The sequence below is a fragment of the Zalophus californianus genome, chromosome 8 (assembly GCF_009762305.2).
Source record: "Zalophus californianus isolate mZalCal1 chromosome 8, mZalCal1.pri.v2, whole genome shotgun sequence".
Taxonomy (NCBI): Eukaryota; Metazoa; Chordata; class Mammalia; order Carnivora; family Otariidae; genus Zalophus; species Zalophus californianus.
The window spans coordinates 83,274,991-83,300,630 of record NC_045602.1 but is presented as its reverse complement, the minus strand read 5'-3'; positions in this window follow the sequence as shown (position 1 = coordinate 83,300,630).

The window sequence follows — 25,640 nt, the reverse complement described above, 5'->3', positions numbered from 1 at the left end:
GCACATCACCTACCCGATATGCACAATGACTTATCAGGAATGCTGAGAACACAGACACTCATAGTCCTATATATCTGTTCATGATTTGCAGGCCAAAGCCATTGATTAGGTAGCAGTAAAGTGAATTGTTATGTCGAACTTTTGTCGCCTTATAAAGGCATCGGTAAGTTTACAGGAACTTTCGACCATGTCCCACCTTTCTGAATTATAGACAGGTCCTTGGACTAGGATATCTAATCTGCAATGCTGAAATTGCTTGCTAAATCAAACATACACGGAACCACAGGATGCATAATTTTCAGAACTGCATCTACATGGTCTGCAATTTACATGAAATTGCTATGTTTTGGTTAAATGGCACCTTAGCTTCCAAGCAACACTCTTTCAATAGTTGTTTCTTTAATTATTATTTAATTTTGTGGTTATGACTGGTTTTCAGTTAAAGAGGGTACTACTGACAAATTCAATTAAATGAAAATAGAGGACTTAATGGTCCATGCTAATGCTTCATTTCATACATAATATTTTATCATTTTCTGTGCAAATTTGTAATGAGTGCTTGGTTTGTATTAATAAATGCTTACATTTAGGCCACATAAAGTACAGTAATTAAAATACTTTGGTAATAATATTTACTTATAAGTGCTCTAGAAACAATTAACCCATTGATACCAATTACTTTTACTAAACTAACTTCGAAGAATACAATTCTTTGGCATCAAAAATATTATTTCAATGCTACTTTAATAAAGTGCCCTGGGTGCTATTCTATTGTATTTTAATAGAGCGTGCTATACATCTGCTGCTCTCTGGAACACAAAATTCATAGAAAAGTAGCAAACAAAAATTTAAACAAAACTACCATTTTTGGGAATTTTGAACAAAGAACACATATGTTATAGATCTCCTTTCCAAATATTTAAACTGAGAAATGTAATTGTTTATTGTATTGAAATGAGTAAAAGTTGGTTGCCTTTTGCTCTTTAAAGTAAATGTTGCTCTATGGTATTTTTGCTTATAACCTATAACAGAAATCATCTGCAGACAATTTACATTCCTTCTCATACTACAAGAAGATACACTGCCTCCCCAAATGAATAGAAATCTTATTTACAAATACATTGCAGAATATGTGTTACTCATAATTCAAAGAGATTACAGAGTTAATATTTAAATATACATAGACAAAATGTATAAACAAACATAAAAGAGAGATAATTTTATTTCATATTGTAAAAAGTTGGAATTAAATTTGCATGGGATTATCCGGTTCTCTAGTCCACGTGAAAAAGGAGCAATTAAAGTACTTTTTTTATCCCACCTCCAGAAATGTGGTCAGTAATTGGCTCGTCACTGCTTCAGGTTTTCGTGAAAGAGGCAATCTGTACGGGATGCCAACAGGAGGAAATTAGAGCTATTTTAAGACAAAACAACGTTCTTTTTTAGTACTTCTTCCTATTGATGTTGAATCAATAACATAAAAATTAGAAGAACCGAAACACCAACCGACACAAAGCATTGACTTTATAAAGTTAAGGAAAGTCAAAAGACATCTTGGTGTACTCTCTTCTTTTCAGACCAACAATGAGAAAATGAAAACCCCACGGAACTCTTCAGATTACTAAAGCATGAGGCATTGGTTTTTTAAAAACACAGGAAGGTCTAGGTGCATTAGAAAGAGCCTTTCCTTTTAAAGACAAGTTGGAAATGATGACCTTAATTTTCACATTAAAATTCAAGGTATCCAATGATAATGCTTCATCAAAAATGCCACTTCAAACAATTCCTTGTAAAGAAAATGCCACTTGGCTCTAACATATAAAGTGGAATTATTACTATTTTAAAAGTGAGAAAAATACAACTTCAGGTCAAACACTGAATAATAGGAAGGCTGAATGTGTAGCTCAGTGGTCCCTGGGCCCACAGGGTTACTGTCTTAACTTGCCTCCAGGAACCTTATGAAAATACAAACCTGTTCACTTTCATTTAAGGGTGATATTTTCAGTGATTTTAATAGGATTGACACATCCAGGGATTATATATAATATATATATTATATATATATATCCCATCATCTAAAACAGAGTGAGAATGAGAATATTCCAGCACACATATGCATGCGTAGAGAAGGCAGGTTTGGTTGTTGCAAGTGATAGATGCAGCAGTTAGTTCTACCAACAGCTAAACAAGAAGAGTGCGGGCATCAGCCTCCTCCACGACGTGGGGAGCACACTGTTTATGTGAGTTCATGGAAGCAGAGAACTGGAAGTAACTGTAATCAATCAGCCTTTTTCTACTAGGGCTTCGTGTCTCAGACTGCAGGCAGCTGCTGAGGGAGTGACTAGATTTGAGCTATCTGGGCAAAATCATTCCCCTAGGTAAAACAATTCAATTACATACATTCTATTATTTACAAAATCAGCGCACTCCTCCCATTTTTGCTTCAGAAAATTCTGCACCTGGCTAATTTTTTTTATAATATTCAATACCGAGGAAATCGTCCAATAGGCTCTTTCTCTTTCCACTCTTCGAAAAGAGCTTCATTTGTAAAATATTTTTCTGCTTCCTAAAATCAGTTTGATTGTGGAGAATGCTTCTGTCAAAGTATTAATGGCTGAATCATTTCTCTTGCTGAAGCTACTGTTGGTACAACAAGAGCTGATTCTGCTTCTTGCCTGGCAAAATATGCCAGAGGAGACAGGAAGCTGGTGTTTCAGGACTCAGGGCTGCCTGCTCTTCTCATTGCATGCATGTCACAGTAACTTCTGCAACTGTTGCTCTAAGCACGGGAGATGTGAAACTTTTCTGTCTGGTTGCCTTTGGAGAAGGGGATAAATATGCCAACTACAGTCCCGGACATATCCTCGCAATCACGGAGACAACCAAACGGCTTGCTCTACTTGAGGGGAGTGGATGACACACACCGCCTAACTGGACCAGGGGAAGGCGGACCTTGCTCTCCCTTGGCTTTCTTTTTTAAATGGAGTTTGACAGCCCCCTTATTGACGCCATAAGCAAATTTCTTAGATGTTATGCATTTCTCAATGAATGAAAACGTGCTCATCAACTACATGATCATCCTGAAATCCAAGAGGGTCCAGTTCACAAACCTCAACCTGACATTTGAATGTCCCTTACATTAACTGAGCACAAATATGCGTTTGCCATCTCACAACACCCAGTTCGGGAAGCATTTGTGAGTAATAACATTTTTCCTTTGCGTTTGTTTAAGAGATACGTGAGGGATGGAATTCATCCTCCTGAAACCCTGCTTTGCTCAGTTTAACCCCAGGGTTCCTCCCGGCTTCCACTCACACATGCCATTAAGATTTACCTATTATGTTTTCTTTTCACTTCTTTCTACCTGCTTTCCTTAAAGTGATGTGTTCCTTCACAGAATAGTGGCTGCGGATTTTTGCCTGTTCGTTCTCTTGTTTACTGTACCCTGTGACAAGAGCATCTGCGATTATGCCAGGAGTCTTGAGTGCTAATTTCTTTTTGCTGGCCAGGAGCAGAAGAGAGAGGCTGGTGATCTGTTCCTGAAGTCCTCATTTAAAAGTTACCAACTCAAGATTTGCTAGGCCTCTTTCTCATTTTAATATTTCATGATGTTCACACTAAGTGTTGTACTAAAGATACAGGACTGGCAAGTGCTCATTCCTGATAAAATGCTGTGATGCAGGGAGTTAGGTTTTAGCCCCTGGATGATCTACTTAGCCCCATGCTGAAAAATATCAAATCAGCGCTTCCCTTGTAACACAAATTGCTAAGTAAAGCAATTTAGTTAGAAGCAAAATATATCATTAAAGAAAACAGTCTTCAGAATAACTTGATCAGATATTTCATTGGCAGGGAAGTTAAATAGGAGCCAAATTAAGCCATAACTCCTCTTCTGTAAGATGCAGTGATATAAGTATAGAGAGGAGTTACTTCGGTGACAAAAGAGTTTTGTTCCGTTTTTTGGAGAGAGGGGTAGGATGGAGAAACTAAAATGAGGTAAAAAAAGGGGGGGGAGAATATTTCTCTTCCTAGGTAATGATGGCGCAAACCAATTGATATGTGAAATACTTAGATTTTATGGTTGTTGGTTTTGCTACATGAATTTGACCAGGTTAACCAGCACATATACACTTTAAAGAAAGGAGCACTTAGAGCAAACAGTATGTGCCGGATGATAGAGAAGCTCTCAGAAATAAGTCATGGCCTCTGGGGGGCAAGATTGGCTTGGTCATGTTGTAGAGGAAAAAAATGCACACAAAATGCAGTTGGGGGTAAAGAAAAAACGTTAATATACTTAAATATCTTTTAAAAACACAATGCGATGCAAAACTCTAAACAGAGCAGGTACATAAGCAGCATCTGTGGCATGGCTGAATGAATGAATGAATGGATGAAAGATGCTAAAACCAGGGAGTCCTTCCAAATGGGCAGAGACATAACCATGGGCCATGGCCTGGCTCTGAAGAAAACCCATAGTTAAAAAAAATAGATAAAAGAAAGAAAGAAAGGGGAGAGGAGAGGAGAGGAAAGGAAAGAAAGGAAAGGAAAGGAGAAAGGGAAAGGAAAGGAGAAAGGGAAAGGTTAAAGGAAAAGGAAAAGAAAGAAGTAAAGAAAGTGTTTTCAGATAATGCTCTAAATATTGACTTTTTGTAAGCTCAACAAACTCAGTTATGGTATGCTTTCATCCAAAGACTGTCTATGTTATTCTGAGGACCTGCTTAGGCTTTACTTAAGAGAGATTTTGAGCAAAACGCAATTTCTAATGGATATTTTACCGTCAATTGTTTGTATTATGCACTGGCTTTTTGGTAGACTTTCCATGTTTGGAACAAATCCAGTGCATCATACCAGGGCAGTTGGAACATGTCTGTTCAGTAATGTCCATGTGCTAAAAATCCCCCTGAGAGCTCTACTGGGAGAGGATTAAAACTTGCCATCGTGCCAAATAACAAATCTTTGTTGGTCCTCTGCAGTGTGCAGCGATGTTCGTGCTCATGTTACAGGTTAATTGCTTTCAGTGGTGGAGTAGCCTGAGTAAGGTTTTCCTTGGCTTAGCTGAGTGTTAATAAGGAAACCCAACACAACGTGACCACCAATAGCAGGGGCAAAGCTCTGGCCGGCTACGGCAGCAAGTGGCCAATGGGAACGCTCCAGCGCCGTGGGACCACCTGATATGCAGAGCCCAGAAGTATATTACCCTAATGTGGTCTACCATCTCCCGGCAGCAAAGACCTCTTCCTGAGGACTTTGGGAGACTCAGACAAACGGCACACAAAAAAGTTGTTTCAAGCGCAAAGTGGAAGAGAAAAGGAATGCAGGTCATCAGCCCGAAGTCCAGAGAATTTTGATGAGGTCCACTCGCTAGATTTTTGTAGCCTGGGACTAGCCTTGATTACTTTACTTCGCATTTTCGTAAATAAAAATAAGATTGCCCATCGCTGGAAATCGGGCGGGTCCCAATTTTATCTACAGCATTTATTTATTTATTTATTTTTTATTTTTTGCAGCCTGATTATAAACCCCTGAAAATCAGCATTCTTGGTATAATGGGACTACTGTGTATCGTTCACTATCACAGCCTGAGCAGTACTAATTACCCATTCTGTACTTAGAAAGTAGAAGGATGGAGCCTATATGCATTTACAGCACCCATGTTTGCAGAGGTAGCTAGCCGTCAGCATTTTCATTCTGTACGAAATGCCTGAGAAGATTTTAGAAATGGCAAAGCTGCCTCTTTAGCATCAATCTACATTGCAATTTTAGCAAACCAGCATTACTCAGAACACCATACAGTATATCCCAGTGTACACAGTCAAAGTCCAATTTGAATCTGTGGGATGAATTAAAATACCATATACTAAAGAGCCGTTCAAAAATAGTAAAACTACCGTAGCTACCAGCTGCAATCTTATTTTTCTTGAGAACTCTTCTCCGTTTAAGTAAGATCAGCATATGGCTTAGCCAAACTATACCTTTTAATAACTCCGTAAAAACGGACTTGTTGGAGCCTTTTACAGTACAGGTAGAGAGAAGGGTTGATAATTCGCTTCTTACACTGGGGTCTCCCTACGTGCTAAAAACCATGCCAGCCCCAAGATACACGATAAAAAAAAAAAAAAATATGTATCTGATCTCTTGCCTTTTCATTGCTCTGCAAGCGTCGCATCCTGCATTTCTACTCCAGCGATTCTGTAGCAAGATACATACACAATACCAATTGTCAGAGCCCGTGCTTGGCCCCTGACCACCTAGAAAGAAATGTTCTCTGCTGTGAGTCCTGCCCCGCGCGCAGCCGGCTGCGGTTTCTGCATGGCTTGTGCCGGACAATGTCGTACAATCGGCTTCAAAATGTGGTGTCAGTCAGAGCTCTGGCCCATGTGCAACCTCAAAGGGTGAGAGAAGACGCGCCAAGGCCGTGGTCAGTGACTGGTGGCTGGGCCGGGCCGGTGTGTGGGTGAAGTGGGGTGGAAGGAAGAACGTTGGGGCGGTGGCATTCGGGTTTCCCATGCTCTGACAACAAGCGACCCACGGAGAGCGTTCCTTTTCTTGTCCCCGTAGCCACCGTCCCCTCCTGCCCTTTCTGCCCCCGCCCCTCCCCCTTCACCTCACCCCCACCGCGCCCGCCTTTGGTGAAAGAAAGAAACCCAAGTGCCACAAAAGGCCAAGGGTAGCTCAGTTTCAGACCCGAGGGCAACATGTGTTCAGCGAACAAGGGTGTAAGAAACACTGAATATAGCAGTTAATACTTTAGACCTACGATTTTCTGACTATAGTTTTCTTTGTACCCATGCATATTTATTGCCATTCAAAGAGACTGTGCTTGCATACCAGCAAACAGCTATTGAGAACACAGCAAATCTTAAACTGATTAAGGCACTGGAGTTTGCTAAAGATGTGGCATGCAAAGAATCAGGAGAAAGCCATGGAATATTAAAAAAATATTAATAATGTCAGTTTTAATAATTCAATCTCAGATTTATTTTGGTAGAGTCCTATTCCAAGTGGCGTATCCTGTCTTTTTTCTTAAGAATGAACAAAGATCATGGAACAGATTGTAACCTAGGTAAATTGCATGTCTGTTTACAATTGTATTTCACATATTCTATATATCATTTGCAAACTATTCCCCAAAGAAATATGTATCAAACTTTTGGGGAAAAAAAATGAAGATTCAATGACAATCTGTTTTCCTTTCATTTGTTTCAGATGCAGCAGATTTCATCTGCTGCTTCGATTCTTTGTATTTTGAATATAGTGTCCTGTCATGTTCGTCATCATTTGCTTTTGTTCTCTCAGAAACTACATTTCTTGAAATGATGTCACCACAATTAAGCAAGGAAAGAGAAAGACCTTGCAGAAGATTGGAGTGAAGTTTATGTGTGCAGGGGAATCATGAAATGCTGAACATCTCACTTGAAAAAAAAAAATCAAATTGCCCCCCACCCCCCACCATACCCTTTTACTTAGAGGAATGGCAATTTGCAAGTTTTAAGGGCTTGTCATTGCAAAGATGTCTTAGGTTATACTTTGAGGAAACGGTTAAGCATTGTAGCATATTTATGAACATGTTTTCATAGTCTGCACTTTTGGGATGGGAAATTATTCCGTAGTAATTAATTGCTGCAACTGTTTTAACTGTCAAAACTAAAGATTAATCTTGCAGGAGCAGTTTAACCAAAGAACCAATGGCAGCTGATCAGGAGGATGACTCATAGAAAACACTCAGGAAGAGCAGAGAGTCTGAAGCACACATTAAATGGATCTAACAGCTCAATTCTAGCATTACTCACAATGTATTAATAGGATTTTCTTACTCTTAACTTACCACTGAAATCAGACAAAAACACTCTCATTAAGAGGAATTTCTATCCCATTACAAAGAAGGGCTCTGAGATCACACTAAACACCATTGTGCCCTAAACATTTAATTACTGTTTGTACTGGAATTTCAATCATTGTGGAAAAAACACATTTTTAAAAATGCCTTCAAAAATAATTATGAGAAACACCAATCAGTACCGCTGTGTTCATTTGGCATATAGGCCTGTAATAAACATGCGTTATATAGCCAATCATGGTGATTAACCGTAAGCAAGCTTGGGCATAAAACTTGACTTTGGCTTAGAAGCTAGATACACACATTTAGAAATAAATGGTAAGGATCACTGGTGAGACACGTTACAGAGCTTGGGAAAAGAAGCAGTTACTCAGTGAAAAGGCTTTTGGCAACTCTTGACCTTTGAGTTCCTGACTTAAAGGACACACAAACAACACCATTCTCCAGCAAGTTTTCCTTGCTAACCTGCTGGAAAGGGGACAGAATATCCTGAAGCCATTTGACATGCACAATTTAGCAATTATGTGGTCAGAGGAGGAATGATTCTGTTAAACCATGGGGAATCGCTGGTGTTTACAGCCTTTACACATTCACAGAAAAATCTAAAATCTAACACAGCATAATCAATATCAGAATGGATTCTCCTTTCCAGCAATGAACAATAGCGCACATTTGATGGGAAAAGTAAATTTGAATGATTTCATATATTTGATTCAATCTGCCCCCCCCCAAAAAGGAATAAATGAGGGTGCAAGGCTATGTGGTAAGGTGATATCTACTGCTGTAGTTAAATGAGGAATACAAATAACTGCGAGTCAAAATTAATGTGATGATTTTTTAAAATTTAGATTTAAAAAAGTAACATTTTTTCCAGGTGAAAAATAACTAAGTTTCTTTAACTTCCCAGCTAAGAGAAATTGTTCTCTTTCTAAGTCACCCTTGGTCTCATAGCCATTTTTATTTTTATTTTAGGGTACATGCAGAAGTACGGATGTGAGGCCAATAATGCTAATGCCTTAAATATTGCAGCCTAATTGGGGACTCTCTATTCATTTCCTCTCTGAATAATTTAAAGCTGTTTTCATTTTGTTTAGTTGTCTTGATATGAAAATATATTGTATTTGCATTTTTCTTTGTTAACAGATAAGTAGATAGAAAATCATTTTCTTCCCCTCTTTAAAAAGTAAAATCGTTCTCAAGTTCTTATAGTCACATGAAAGTGCTGCTCCTCACTTCCACTCTCGAAGCTTCACTTTTAATGGGTTGTTTCCACCATCTCGTGCGTTCATCAATCAGATATCAGTTGCAGCATGGCTGATTGGGACCCCCTCCACCTCCGTCATTCCCTGCTGCCTGGGCACTGCCTGCCAAATGTTGTAGGAAGTGACTTGAAGAGTGACAGCAAATCCGGCAGCACCCTCAGTGTGTGCTGGTGGGTCACTGCCATCCCCACAGAGAACCCACAACAGCTGCTCTCTAAACACAGGGACGGAAGCACCATCAGCTTGCAGCAGCCCATCTCTTACTGTGCAATTAAACCAGCTCCCCACATCTATATCTTACTCCAGTGTCTGCTCCAGGACACTTAGGTGGCATCTGTAATGCAGACTCCATTAAAAAAAAAAAAAAAAAAGTCAAGCAATCCAAACTACACAGGTCAAAGAATGAATGAATTAATTAATGCCTTTCATCATCGAATCGAGAGTATCTCCATATGAAATGATCACAGTGATAGAGGCAAATTCAAGAGATGGGGAAAGATTGGTTGGCATATCAATTGGATATTGCTGCTCCAAGGATCCCAAAGTGCACTCTTTCTCTGATGTAGTCTTAATGCAAGTGCGATTTTTCAGCATATGGAATATAGAAGGATAGGGCTCCCTGAACTAAGTCACACAAAATTGATATTCACCCATTGGGACTTAACTTTTGGAGAACTACCTGGCAAGGAAATTTATGTGAACATTCCTCAGAATACAAAAGATAATACAGTGGCTCTTGAACTATTTCCTTATTGTGCTTATCTCCGACAGATGTCTTTCTGTTCATTGCATCTCTCGCACAGATATAGCGGCTGTGACCTTCCGCTTTAGAGGGACGAAATGTGACAATCTTTCACATGCTGAGATGCTGAACAGAAGTATCTGGGCCTCTTGTTTGATTACTTAAGGCCTTAGTGGCAAGAGACAACAAATTGATACCTTCGATAGTATTTCTTGTATGAATCAGGAAAACCAAATTTGGCTTATTGTCTTTTTGTTATTAAAATATTATTGAACTATCAGTCTTTACTTTTAGAGTGAATTTCCAGTTCTGTCTTAAACACTGCGACACACACACACACACACACACACACACACACACACACACCACAGAGCATATCATCTGGTAATAAACAAGGTCTTGCTGAATATAAAATCATGGGTACTGTGTTAACAAGGAGGTTACTAGGTAGACAACTTGGGTGCAAATTTCTGATGCCTCTATACCTTAGCTTTGTGACCTTGAGCAAGTAACTAAACCTCTCTGAACCTCATATCCCCTCAAATGAAATAAAACCAATTTGGAGATTTTGGGAGAGGTTCAAATGAGATAGAACATAGGAAGTACTTCTTACATGAATGACTGGCACCATCATTTTTTTCACATCTTTGTTAAAAGTGCAACATACTCATTCCCCAGCCCCCAGCCCCACTCCCAAGACACTTTCTCTTCCTTGCTTTATTTTTTCTCTAGGATACTCTTCACTCTTAACCATTCTCTATAATTTCCCTGTCTGTTTCTTTTATTGTCTGTCTTCCCCTCACTAGAATATGAGCTCATGAGGTGAAAGATCTTTGACTATTTTGTTTATGACTCTATCCACATTACTACAACTCTGTGAATATTTGTTGGTTGAGTGAATAAATATATTAACAAATTAATAAAGGGTTGGATTTATTTAAAATTCCTCTTTGCCATCTTGTGCAATTACATGGAATACTTTGTCATCGATTTATTGAAAATATCTCTTTCCAAATCTTCTGGGCCAAACAGAATATTTTCTTCCAAATATATGAAGTAAAGTTCATATTTTTAAGCATGTTTCCTAAGGCACTACTGATGTTAAATCCAGCATGGAAATTAGCCCTTTGTCCACTTGAGAAAATACTTTGCTTATTGAAATTGGATAGCCAGGTGAAAGAGTCTAATTGTGCTTTCTTCCCAATCAATGGAAAGGATGGCCATTACAAGACCCAGAAATGTGGCACGGGGACCCAGATTGTTACAGTGTCAGTGGCTGAGCCTAGAGCCACTTCCTCGTCTCTGCAGGCCTGAAAACAAGCTATCTCAACTTTGAAGAGTAAGGTGAACCACCAGCGCTTGGGTTTCCTCATTTACAAGAATCGTGCACTGCATGATGTCCATTCTATTGTTACAATCACTCTTGGGAACTTCTGACATTTTGTTTAATATCTTTTCAACTACATATGTTAAGAATGGATCCTGGTAATCATTTTGCAATATATAAGGGTATCAAATCAATATGTTGTACACCTGAAACTTATACAATGTTATGTGTCAATTATAACTTAATAAAGCTGGGGGGAAATGAATCCCACATCACGTCTAATTCCATTCCATAGTGAACAGTGTCTTTTGGTGTGTTAATACTACTTAGGGTTCATCTATCCTGCGTACTGGGAGGTCTGAGAGAGACTCCTGGAAAATAAAAACAAGAGACTGTAGCAGTGCCTGGGGCCCCTAGTCCCATATTCTTTCTCTCTCTCTTTTTTAGAAGAGCATCTACAGATTTATTAAATCAGGAAAAGCAAGAGAAAAAAAAATTCCTAATTTTAAATGCATCCCTTAGCATCAACTCTTCTTAATGTAGATGAAAGTAAAGTAAGCCTGCACTGAAAAGCATATGACTACAATAAAGAGAGGGAAGAAAATCCTATTTCAGGAGAGAAGGTTATAACTTACACATGTTTAGAATTACCAAGAGAGCTATTTGTCCTCCTAATGCACACGGAGGAGTGTTCATGTCATTGCTGTGCACACCACCTTGAACAAGTCCTCTGCTCTTTTGTGAAATATCGATGTCACTTACCTTAAGTGGGAGTGTTAACACCTTTGCTATTTCTCTAAAAATGGGGTTTGCTGCTTTTTGAGTTAAAAAAAAAGATTGCTATAAAAGGGAGCATTAAGGAACTTAACAAAGTACTTTTTTGAAGGATCAAGCTAAGGAAGGCAATACTTCCTTAAAAGGTTTCGCTTATTTCCCAACTTAACAGTATGACAGAACACCCGTGGAAAGACTCAAAGGAGAAATATGTTGAAACTCAATTACCTGTGTTAGTGAACCACCTACAGATATTTAAAAATATTCCCTTCTCACAGGTACCCAGTATGAACCAAGTGCTTTATTTGTGTCTCTCATGCCCCATTAACATAATGAAATGTTGTATGCCTTTTTTCACAGTGGAAAGAAAGGTCCAGAAGGGTGATAAAATATCCATACTAACTATAAGCTAGTGGACAGCCCCTTTAACTGCTTCCTGGATGCTTAGCATGCATGGAATACCAAGGAGGCGTAGACGGCATCTCTATTCGTAGTGCCCAGGGAACCTGAAGCAGACTCGAGTTTTGATCTGGACAAGAGCCCTTTGGTCCAATTGATTTTCTGAAACTTGTGAAATCAGCAGACTAGATTTACAACACTGGCGATTCGTGAAAGATTCGATTCTCTGCATACTTTTATTTGAGATATAAAGTTTATATGTGTGAATGCATTCTCCCTGGATGAAGCCTCTTATTTTGCCAGCAGATGTGACCACCTTCACTTCACATTCGGGGTGGGGGGGCGGCTGTCCTCAGATTGGAATGAATCTGTGTACTGAACATGTAGTCTTTATACAAAATCATTCTTGAGGTTTCAGCCACCCAATATTCATGTAGAGCCATTCAGCATTGTGTTCCATTCATTTGGTCTAAAAATAGTTTCAGAGTGCCTGCTAGACACAGAATCTTGTGCTTGGATATTCTTGGTTAAACTGTTGATTTTTTAAAGATTCAGTGTTGATTTTTAATTCAATTTGTGTCTGTTCAAGAACTATCAATACAATAAATCTTGAGAGAAAGTATAAGTGAATGAGTAAGTTCCTACTGTGTCTCAGACACAATAGGGACACTCATTCTCTAAATTCCCCACCATTGGCCTTTCCACGCTGGATGGAAACTCCAAAGTCTTCCTCCCCTGCCAGTGCATCCTGCCCAATTCTCTCCTTCTAGAACATTCTTGATCAAAATCTTTCAGCAGCTCTTCACTGCCTGCCCACAAAACCAAGTTCAAGTCCTAAGCCTTAGTCTCTCAGCAACTTCACAATCAGGTCCCTCCCTGCCTATGGCCTTAACAGCTCCTGCCCATTTGGCCCCAGTCCTACCAGCTCGTCACTGAATTTGTCTGGTCATTTGTTACTTCCATGCTTCTTCGGCCTGCTTCCTCCTCCCTGAACACCTTCTACATTAACACCCCATTCAACTCCCTTCCCCCATCAAGCCATTTGGAACAATCCGAGCCAGAAGGGGCTTCATCTTCTACCCTTGTTGTGCTCTGAGGATTTTTTCCCTGTAACACCCATTCTCTTCCCAATTTTGACATTTCTTTTTGATTTGTTATGGCCTTTTCTCCACAAATAAATTCTACTCTTACAGTAGGCAAGAGCTAGGTCTTATTTTTATACATGTATTTGCACCCATTCTTTCCCAGCCTCCATAGACTGAAGACAGGGAAGAAGCTCATTTTAAGATGAGAAACAAAACGGCAATTGACCTATAAACAAATAATTCAAAATATTGAATGCTTCCATTGCTTACAAATTGATTTCTCACAATACTTCATCATTTGCTTTACTAATAAAAATGCCTTATTTATTATTCCATTTGATTTTTAAAACACCTCCATTAGACAAATGCCCAGCATATGAGAAAACAAACAAATAAATAAGTTAAATGAAATCCCCAAAGAACAAAGTAAAAATTCTCTATGAAATAATTTAAAGTCTGATGGCCCTTTAGTTGATTGCTAAAATAGCCATGTCTTGTAGATTTGAAGTTAAATTGTTGTGCGTGCGTGTGTGTGTGTGTGTGTGTGTGTGTGTGTGTGCATGGGAGGAGAAGATGGAAGTGCACTCTTGTGTTGATGGAGAAGCTAGAAGCATGGAGAATAAAGCAAGACAGCTCGAGAGTTATAGACCAGCAGATAATATAGATGAGACAACAAGCCCTGTCTTTGTAATTACAGTCTTATAAGTGTTAGGAAAGAGCTACATGAAAACCAGTATTTTATACTGAGGACCCTGACTGAGCAGAGGCTATGGGATATGTCATAGGACTTTAGGCACAATGTGTAGGAAAGCATTCTAGAAAATTCAGGCAGGGAGCCAAAATAAAGTGAAGAACATAACATTTGAGGTAGAATAGACTAATTCTAAGAGCAGGGAATACAGCAAGGGAGGGTTTCAATAGTCCAGGTAAAAGTCTCTTTTAAGATAGAGCAAGAAGTAATAAAGTAAAAGAGAAAACAAGAATAAAAGCAAAATATTTCATAAGAGAAATGGGAGCATTTGTGAACCAAATGGATCTGCCAAATACAATGCCAAAGGTGGCAGACAAATTTCATCATCCATTGATCAGTCAGAATCATTAAACCATTTACTATTCATTGACTTAGAAAAGATCAGCCTAGTGTTTAGAAACAACCCATGACTGTCCCACTTAAAACAATGTGTTTGTTAGACTTATTTATATCATTCTCTGGGAACACAGTGCAGATTCAGGGACTGATTCATAGACATCCTTGTATCCATAAATGGATAGAAGTTGATTAGGTAGTGAATTTATGCTCAAAGGTCTAAGGGAAAGAGCCCAGGACAACCCAGAAAAGCACTTTCTGACAGAAATATAATGTAAGCTATGTGTATCATTTTATATTTTTAAGTAACCATGCAAAAAAATACAGCTGGAATTAACTTTACCATTTTAACATATAATCTATATGAAACAATATTAATGACGTCTTTACATCATTCGGGGGGGGGTACAACAAAGTCTTTGAAATTCCACATATACCCAGTTCAGACTAGCCATATTTTAAGTGCTCATGACCACATGTGGGCAGCGGCTGCTGGCTGCTGTACTGGACAACATATTTCTGGAAGAAAGCAAGAGATTAGGTAAGACTAGAGCTTAATTCTGAGTCCTGGCAGGAAATAATGATGTTGAAAGTCCTCTCTTCCACATCAAGGATTTTTAATTTTGTCTTTGGGGCCACTAAGGAGCCTGAGTGTGTGTGTGTGTGTGTGTGTCTAGTAGTGGTAAAGGGGTGACATGAAAAGTTTAAACCGTAAGAAGCTAAGTTTGGCTGAAAATCACAAATAAATTGAGCATTTACACTGTTCCAGACAAACCATTGGAAATGAAATAGAAACGATAGTTGTGGTGTGCATATACAAAAGTGTGTAGTTAGGTGGGCTGTTTGTACAATAGTTAAGATCAGGGACAAAATCTTAACTGGATAGTAACATTATTATGCCTTTCTATGGGAATTTTTTAAAGATTTATTTATTTATATGACACAGAGAGAGAAAGAGAGAGAGAGAGAGCAGGGGAAGGGGCAAAGGGAGAGGGAGAGAGACAATCTCAGGCAGACTCCTAGCTGAGTGGGGAATGTGATGCAGGTCTTGATCGAGCCCAGGCACCCACTTTTTATCAGAATTTTGAAAAGCTAGGAAAAAAACATAGGAAAAGAAAGACATCAGTAGAAACGTGGGAGGATGGGCAGGGATTGGGGTGAGACATGTAGATGGAAGTGAAAAAGACAAATTAACATAAGTTTGCCAGATAAATATAGGATGCTCTGTTAAATTGGGATTTTATACAAAAGACCAATTATAGGGGTATATAAGTTTGTTTCAAATATTTCATAATTATACTACAAATATCTTGGTGGTTTATCTGACATTCACAACTCTCTAATACCCAAGCAAAATCATGAAAGCTGGGATTAGAAGTTCATATTAAAAAGTCCATGAAGAGAATTTCTTTTTTTTTTTTTTTTTTTATTTTTTAAAGATTTATTTATTTATTTGAGAGAGTGAGAATGAGAGAGAGAGTACGTGAGAGGGGTGAGGGCCAGAGGGAGAAGCAGGCTCCTCGCCGAGCAGGGAGCCCGATGTGGGACTCGATCCCGGGACTCCAGGATCATGACCTGAGCCGAAGGCAGTTGCTTAACCAACTGAGCCACCCAGGCGCCCCCATGAAGAGAATTTCTTAATCAGTTCATGTACATTATCACATTTAATTTTAAAGCAGCATTAGGTAGTAATCCCTTTGTATTATCATCCCTAATTTAAAGATGAGGAAAGCTAATTCTTAATTTAGGTAACATGTCAAGAGGTCACATAGCTAGTAAATGACAAAGCCAGTATTTGAATCTAGGTATGTTTTCTACCATAAGAATATTTATTCCAGGGATGAATGATCATGAAAAAAGATGGGTTAGAAGTTCGTGAAGGGCATAGAAGTTGATGATATCTGAGCTCCTTTGTGACTCGAAGATGAAGAATCCACTTCTGGCAAATATGTACTAAATCCCAGCTCGTATTAGACCAACCCTCCTGCCAAGGATAACTAGATAAAATAGGGATAAAATATGGAATCAGAGAGCTACCCAGGGAGCCAAAACTTGAGAAGCCAAGATCTTGGAAATGGAAATCCATTCAAGTGAGTCGACCTTGGCTCTGCCTTTCCACTGAAGGCATTTGCTTCTTAGGCAAGATATGCTGAGAGACTGAGCATTTAAGATAAAGTAGCAGCTAAGAAGCTGAAGAGCTGAGCGAAGCTTCAAGTGGTCTCATGAAGTTAAAGAAATAATATATTTTAGACCTATCATTGTAGTCAAGATTGGCAAATCAGGATTCAAGAGAGACTAGGTGCAACATTCCATGCTGTTTTCTCTTTCAAAACATTTGCTTATTTATGAGTGGTGGTCAAGTGAGAAGAAAATGATCAGAGGATTTGGCAGTCTCACAGTGGTGGGGAGACAAAATTGGAGTCTAGAAGAAGCCAAGGGGAATATACTGAAGAACAACCCAGACTTTTACTTGGGGCCATTGAAGGGTTATTCCTTAGAGGTAAGGCTGGCTTGAAAATGAACCAGCACTCACAAAGACTAAATTCAGCATCAAATCAGATCAACTCCAAACCAGACTGAAGTAAAATATTTCTGTATTAATAGACTCCAAAACTAAAAATATATGATCTCTTGGCAAAGAACCTTCATTCCAGGCCTCAACCATATTTCATATCAAGTTTTCCAACAAAATTTTATCAAAAATCTTTGGCCATACCAAGAGATGGGACCAAAATAAAGACAAAAAGAAAGAGTAGAAGAAGATCCATAGATGATTGAGACATTGGTGTTATTAAACACAGATGAAAAAAAAAAAATACGGTGATTAATATGATAAGAAAATGCATGACAAGATGGAAAATTTCAAAAGGGAAACTGAACTTATACAATCAAATGTAAATGCCAGAAAAAAATAAAAATGAGATTAAAACTCAACAAATGATATTAGTAAGAGGTAAAACACTGATGAAATGGAAATATATTAACTGAAATAGATTAGTAGAGAATATCAGACTGAAACACAGAGAAGAAAGCCCATAAGGAATATTGCAATGAGGAGAAGAAATTTACAGATCATGAAAATATACGTGTAAATGGAATCCCAGAAGAAAAGGAGAGACAAAATTTGACAGATTAACATTAAGGGAAATGTTCCTTTGGGAATTGTTAAAAAAAAAAAAAAATTAAATAATTTAATAATAGTTCTAGAGACAGTACAAACCCAAAACAGGGTTATAAAAAACCCCCACAAATCCAGTAAAAGTGGTTCAACCCCAAATATTAAAAGTGCAGAGAAGAGGAAAATGGTAGAAAGATCACTTTCAACAGAGCAACAAAAAGCTAACTTTTCAACTCAAAAACTAAATCTAAAAGACAATAAAATGATAATGCTCAAAAGTTTTTAAAATATAATTTAATCAGAATTCTATAGCCAGTGAAAACATCCTTAAAAATGAAGGTGAAATTAAATCATTTTCAGAAAAAGAAAAACGGATTTTTTTTTAACCAGTAGACTTGAACAAAAATGACCAAAAAATGCTCAAAGTAATCCGCAAGCAGATGACAACATGGACATGCAGGAAGAAAAGAAGAGTAAAAACTTGTGGTAAATCTAAATGAATACTTGCTATGAAAAAATCATTACATCTTCTGTGGTTTAATATACATATACAATTAAAATAACTGACTTCAAAAAAAAACAAGTGGCAGGAAGGGATAAATTGCATTAATGTGTGTTTAAGTCTTTGAAATTGGTAAAAAAATCTAGTTTAAAATAGACTGTTATATTTCTAAGATAAATGCTGATGTATTTAGGAAAACTAAGACATCATAATGAGGAAGTGTAGAATTAACAGTTTATAAAAAGGGACAAAGGAATGGCAAAAAATAAATACAGTATTAGCTAAGACAAGTATAGGCAACAAAGATATATTGATTGGGGAGGAAGAAATAAAACCTTGTTTACAGATGAAAACAACAACAGCAACAATAACGACAAAATGCTTCTGGAATTAATAAGTGATTACAGCAAGTTTGCAGGATACAAAGTTAATACAAAAGGGTCCATCACTTTCCTACATATTAGCAATGAACAAGTAGAATTTGACATTAAAAACACACTGCCATTTCAGTAGCCAAATTATGGGAAGAGCTCAAATGTCCATCAATTGATGAATGGATAAAGAAGATGTGGTGTATATATACAATGGAATATTACTCAGCCATATAAAAGAATGAAATCTTGCCATTTGCAATGATACAGTTGGAGCTAAAGAGTATTATGCTAAGAAAAATAAGTCAGTCAGAGGAAGACAAATACCATATGATTTCATTCATAAATGAAATTTAAGAAACGATAAAAATGAAGATGGGGCAGACAAAAGAGAGAGGCAAACCATAAAACAGACTCTTAAGTATAGAGAACAAACTAGGGTTGCTAGAGAGGAGGTGGGTGGGCGATGGGTTAAATGGGTGATGGGTATTAAGGAGGGCACCTGTTGTGATGAGCACTGGGTGTTGTATGTAATTGGTGATTCACTAAATTCTATACCTGAAACTAATATTACACTGTATGTTAGCTAACTGGAATTTAAATAAAAACTTGAAACTACAAAAGAATAAAAACCCACAACAACACAATGCCGTTTAAGAAAATCATACTGCCACTTATATTAGCACATTACAACGAGAAAATGAAATAATTAGGTATAAACTTAACAAAATATATACATGAACTGTATAAGAAAACTACAAAATGCTAATCAAAGAAATCAAAGAAGACTTAAATAAATGGATAGATATTCCATGCTCACGGAGAAGACTCAACATTGTTAAGGTTGGTTATTCCCACATAGTTCTATAGATATGATACAATCCCAATCAAAATCCCAGCTAGTTATTTTATGGATATCCACAAATATAGTCTAATATTTATATGGGAAGTCATAAGACCCCAAATAGCCAACTCAATATTGAAGAAGAACAAAGTTGGAGGACTGATATATCCTGACTTCAAAACTTACTAAAAGGTGCAGTAATCAAGACAGTGTGGTATTGGTGAATGACTAAATCAAGAGACCAAGGGAAAGAGCAGAGAGTCAAGAAATAGACCTCCATAAACTTGGTCAACTCATTTTAGACAATGGGGCACAGGTGATACAATGGAGATAGGACAGGCTTTTCAACCAATGGTGCTGAAACAACTGCACCTCCATACACCAAAAAATTTAAAAATACAAAAGAATCTGGATGCAGACCTTAGACTTTTCCAAAGTTTATTCAAAATGATAATAGATCCACATGTAAAATGTGTAACTGTAAAACTCCTAGAGAATAACAGAGGAGAGAACCCAGAGGACCTTGGGTAGTGTGATGACTTTTTAGATACAAGATCAAAGTCACAACCTATGAAATAAATAATTTATAAGGTGGACTTCATTAAAATTAAAAACTTGGGATCTGCAAGAGACAATGTCAAGAGAAAGAAGACAAGGTACAGACTGGGAGAAAATATTTGCAAAAGATATATGTGATAAAAGATTGCTGTCCAAAATATTCAAAGAATTCTTAATAACTCAACAACAAAAAAATGAAGAACCCAATTAAAACATGGACCAAAGACCTTAACAGACCCCTCAGTGAAGAACATATGGCTATGGCATAAAACATCACATCTCATTAGAGAATTACAAATAAAAATAATAGTGAGATACGACTACAAATCTATCAGAATGGCCGAACACAAAAACACTGAGAGCACCAAATTCTGGTGAGTATGTGAAGCTACAGGAATTTTCTTTCATTATTAGTGGGAAAACAAAATGGTACACACAGTCTGGAAGATGGTTTGGCAGTTTCTTAAGAAACTAAACATGTTCTTTTTTTTTTAATAATTTTTATTATTATGTTAATCACCATACATTACATCATTAGTTTTTGATGTAGTGTTCCATGATTCATTGTTTGTGCATAACACCCAGTGCTCCACGCAGAACGTGCCCTCTTTAATACCCATCACCAGGCTAACCCATCCCCCACCCCCCCCTCTAGAACCTTCAGTTTGTTTTTCAGAGTCCATCGTCTCTAATGGCTCGTCTCCCCCTCCGATTTAATCCCCTTCATTCTTCCCCTCTTGCTATCTTCTTCTTCCTCTTTTTTTTTCATAACATATATTGCATTATTTGTTTCAGAAGTACAGATCCGTGATTCATCAGTATTGTACAATTCACAGTGCTCACCATAGCACATACCCTCCCCAATGTCTATCACCCAGCCACCCAATCCCTCCCACCCCCCACCACTCCAGCAACCCTCAGTTTGTTTCCTGAGATGAAGAATTCCTCATATCAGTGAGGTCATATGATACATGTCTTTCTCTGATTGACTTATTTCACTCAGCATAACAAGCTCCGGTTCCATCCACGTCGTTGCAAATGGCAAGATCTCATTCTTTTGATGGCTGCATAATATTCCATTGTGTATATATACCACCTCTTCTTTATCCATTCATTTGTCGATGGACATCTTGGCTCTTTCCACAGTTTGGCTATTGTGGACATTGCTGCTATAAACACTGGCGTGCACGTACCCCTTCGGATCACTACGTTTGTATCTTTGTGGTAAATACCCAGTAGTGCAATTGCTGGATCGTATGGTAGCTCTATTTTCAACTGTTTGAGGAACCTCCATACTGTTTTCCAGAGTGGTTGCACCAGCTTGCATTCCCTCCAACAGTGTAAGAGGGTTCCCCTTTCTCCACATCCCTGCCAACATCTGTCGTTTCCTGAATTGTTCATTTTAGCCATTCTGACGGGTGTGAGGTGGTATCTCATTGAGGTTTTGATTTGGAGTTCCCTGATGCCGAGCGATGTTGAGCACTTTTTCATGTGTCTGTTGGCCATTTGGATGTCTTCTTTGGAAAAATGTCTGTTCATTTCTTCTGCCCATTTCTTGATTGGATTATTTGTTCTTTGGGTGTTGAGTTTGATAATTCTTTATAGATTTTGGATACTGGCCCTTTATCTGCTATGTCATTTGCAAATATTTTCTCCCATTCTGTCGGTTGTCCTTTGGTTTGGTGGCATGTTTCTTTTGCTGTGCAAAAGTTTTATATCTTTTTTTTTTTTTTTAATTTTTTATTAAGATTTTATTTATTTGACAGAGAGAGATAGCGAGAGCAGGAACACAAGCAGGGGGAGTGGGAGAGGGAGAAGCAGGCTTCCAGCGGAGCAGGGAGCCCGATGTGGGACTCGATCCCAGGAACCTGGGATCATGACCTGAGCCGAAGGCAGACGCTTAACGACTGAGCCACCCAGGCGCCCAAAAGTTTTATATCTTAATGAAATCCTAATAGTTCATTTTTGCCCTGGCTTCCCTTGCCTTTGGCGATGTTTCTAGGAAGAAGTTGCTGTGGCTGAGGTCGAAGAGGTTGCTGCCTGTGTTCTCCTTTAGGATTTTGATGAACTCCTGTCTCACGTTTATGTCTTTCAACCATTTGGAGGCTATTTTTGTGTGTGGTGTAAGGAAATGGTCCAGTGTCATTCTTCTGCATGTGGCAGTCCAATTTTCCCAACACCATTTGTTGAAGAGACGGTCTTTTTTTCCATTGGACATTCTTTCCTGCTTTGTCAAAGATCAGTTGACCATAGAGTTGAGGGTCCATTTCTGGGCTCTCTATTCTGTTCCATTGATCTATGTGTCTGTTTTTGTGCCAGTACCATACTGTCTTGATGATGACAGCTTTGTAATAGAGCTGGAAGTCCAGAATTGTGATGCCACCAGCTTTACATTTCTTTTTCAATATTCCTCTGGGTATTCGGGGTCTCTTCTGGTTCCATACAAATTTTAGGATTATTTGTTCCATTTCTTTGAAAAAAGTGGATGCTATTTTGATGGGGATTGCATTGAATGTGTAGATTGCTCTAGGTAGCACTGATATCTTCACAAAGTTGGTTCTTCAAATCCATGAGCATGGAACATTTTTCCATTTCTTGGTGACTTCTTCAATTTCTTTCATGAGTATTTTATAGTTTTCTGAGTACAGATCCTTTGCCTCCTTGGTTAAATTTATTTCTAGGTATCTTAGGGTTTTGGGTGCAATTGTAAATGGGATCGACTCCTTGATTTGTCTCTCTTCTGTCTTGTTGTTGGTGTATAGGAATGCCACTGATTTCTGTGCATTGATTTTATAGCTTGCTACTTGGCTGAATTCCTGTATGAGTTCTAGCAGTTTTGGGGTGGAGTCTTTTGGGTTTTCCACATAGGGTATCATATCATCTGCAAAGAGTGAGAGTTTGACTTCCTCTTTGCCGATTTGGAAGCCTTTGATTTCTTTTTGTTGTGTGATTGCTGTGGCTAGGACTTCTAATACTATGTTGAATAGCAGTGGTGAGAGTGGACATCCCTGCCACTTTCCTGATCTTAGGGGAAAAGCTCTCAGCTTTTCCCCATTGAGAATGATATTCGCTGTAGGTTTTTCATAGAAGGCTTTTATAATATTGAGGTATGTACCCTCTATCCCTATACTCTGAAGAGTTTTGATCAAGAAAGGATGCTGTACTTTGTCAAATGCTTTTTCTGCATCTATTGAGAGGATCATATGATTCTTGTTCTTTCTTTTGTTAATGTATTGTATCACGTTGATTGATTTGCAGATGTTGAACCAGCCTTGCAGCCCAAGGATAAATCCCACTTGGTCATGGTGAATAATCCTTTTAATGTACTGTTGGATCCTACTGGCTAGTATTTTGGTGAGAATTTTTGCATCCATGTTCATCAAGGATATTGATCTGTAATTCTACTTTTGGATGGGGTCTTTGTCTGGTTTTGGGATCAAGGTAATGGTGGCCTCATAAAATGAGTTTGGAAGTTTTTCTTCCATTTCTATTTTTTGGAACAGTTTCAGGAGAATAGGTATTAATTCTTCTTTGAATGTCTGATAGAATTCCCCTGGGAAGCCATCTGGCCCTGGGCTTTTGTTTGTTAGGAGATCTTGGATGACTGCTTCATTTCCTTAGTGGTTATAGGTCTATTCAGGTTTTCTATTTCTTCCTGGTTCAATTTTGGTAGTTGATACATCTCCAGGAATGCACCCATTTCTTCCAGGTTATCTAATCTGCTGGAGTAGAGTTGCTCATAATATGTTCTTCTAATTGTTTGTATTTCTTTGGTGTTGGTTGTGATCTCTCCTCTTTCTTTCGTGATTTTGTTGATTTGGGTCATTTCTCTTTTCTTTTGGATAAGTCTGGCCAGGGGGTTATCAATCTTGTTAATTCTTTCAAAGAACCAGCTCCTAGTTTCGTCGATCTGTTTACTGTTCTTTTGGTTTCCAGTTCATTGATTTCTGCTCTGATCTTTATTATTTCTCTTCTCCTGCTGGGTTTAGGCTTTATTTCCTATTCTTTCTCCAGCTCCTTTAGGTCTAGAGTTAGGTTGTGTATTTGAGACCTTTCTTGTTTCTTGAGAAAGGCTTGTATTGCTATATACTCTCCTCTCAGGACTGCCTTTGCTGTATCCCAAAGATTTTGAACAGTTGTGTTTTCATTTTCATTGGTTTCCATGAATTTTTTTAATTCTTCTTTAATTTCCTGGTTGACCCATTCATTCTTTAGTAGGATGCTCTTTAGCCTCTATATATTTGAGTTCTTTCTGACTTTCCTCTTGTGATTGAGTTCTAGTTTCAAAGCATTGTGGTCTGAAAATATGCAGGGAATAATCCCAATCTTTTGGTACTGGTTGAGACCTGATTTGTGACCTAGCATGTGATCAATTCTGGAGAATGTTCCATGGGCACTAGAGAAGAATATGTATTCTGTTGCTTTGGGATGGAATGTTCTGAATATGACTATAAAGACCATTTGGTCCAGTGTTTCATTTAAAGTCTTTATTTCCTTGTTGATCTTTTGCTTAGATGATCTGTCCATTTCAGTTAGGGGGGTGTTAAAATTCCCCGCTAGTATTGTATTGTTGTCAATGTGTTTCTTTTCTTTTGTTATTAATTGCCTTATATAATTGGCTGCTCCCCCATTAGGGGCATAGATATTTACAATTGTTAGATCTTCTTGTTGGATAGACCCTTTAAGTAGGGTATAGTGTCCTTCCTCATCGCTTATTACAGTCTTTCTTTTAAAATCTAATTTGTCTGATATAAGGATTGCCACCCCAGCTTTCTTTTGGCGTCCATTAGGATGGTAAATGGTTTTCCACCCCCTCACTGTCAATGTGGGGGTGTCTTTGGGTCTAAAAATGAGTCTCTTGCAGACAGCATATTGATGGGTCTTGTTTTTTAATCCAATCTGATAGCCTGTGTCTTTTGATTGGGTCATTTAGCCCATTTACATTCAGGGTAACTATTGAAAGGTATGAATTTAGTGCCTTTGTATTGCCTGTAAGGTGACTGTTACTCTATAATGTCTGTGTTCCTTTTTGATTTATGCTGCCTTTAGGCTCTCTCTTTGCTTAGAGGACCCCTTTCAATATTTCTTGTAGGGCTGGTTTCGTGCTTGCAAATTCCTTTAGTTTTTGTTTGTCCTGGAAGCTTTTTATCTCTCCTTCTATTTTCAATGATAGCCTAGCTGGATATAGTATTCTTGGCTGCATATTTTTCTCATTTAGTGCTCTGACGATATCATGCCAGTCCTTTCTGGCCTGCCAGGTCTCTGTGGATAGGTCTGTTGCCAATCTAATGTTTCTACCATTGTAGGTTACATATTTCTTCTCCCGAGCTGCTTTCCGGATTTTCTCTTTGTCTCTGAGACTCCTAAGTTTTACTATTAGATGTCGGGTGTTGACCTATTTTTACTGATTTTGAGAGGGGTTCTCTGTGCCTCCTGGATTTTGATGCCTGTTTCCTTCCCCATATTAGGGAAGTTCTCTGCTATTATTTGCTCCAATATACCTTTTGCCCCTCTCTCTCTTTCTTCTTTTTCTGGGATCCCAATTATTCTAATGTTGTTTCATCTTATCGTATCGCTTATTTCTCGAATTCTGCCCTCGTAATCCTGTAGTTGTTTCTCTCTCTTTTTCTCAGCCTCCCTATTTTCCATCATTTGGTCTTCTATATCACTGATTCTTTCTTCTGTGTCATTTATCCTAGCAGTTAGTGCTGCCATTTTTGATTGCACCTCATTA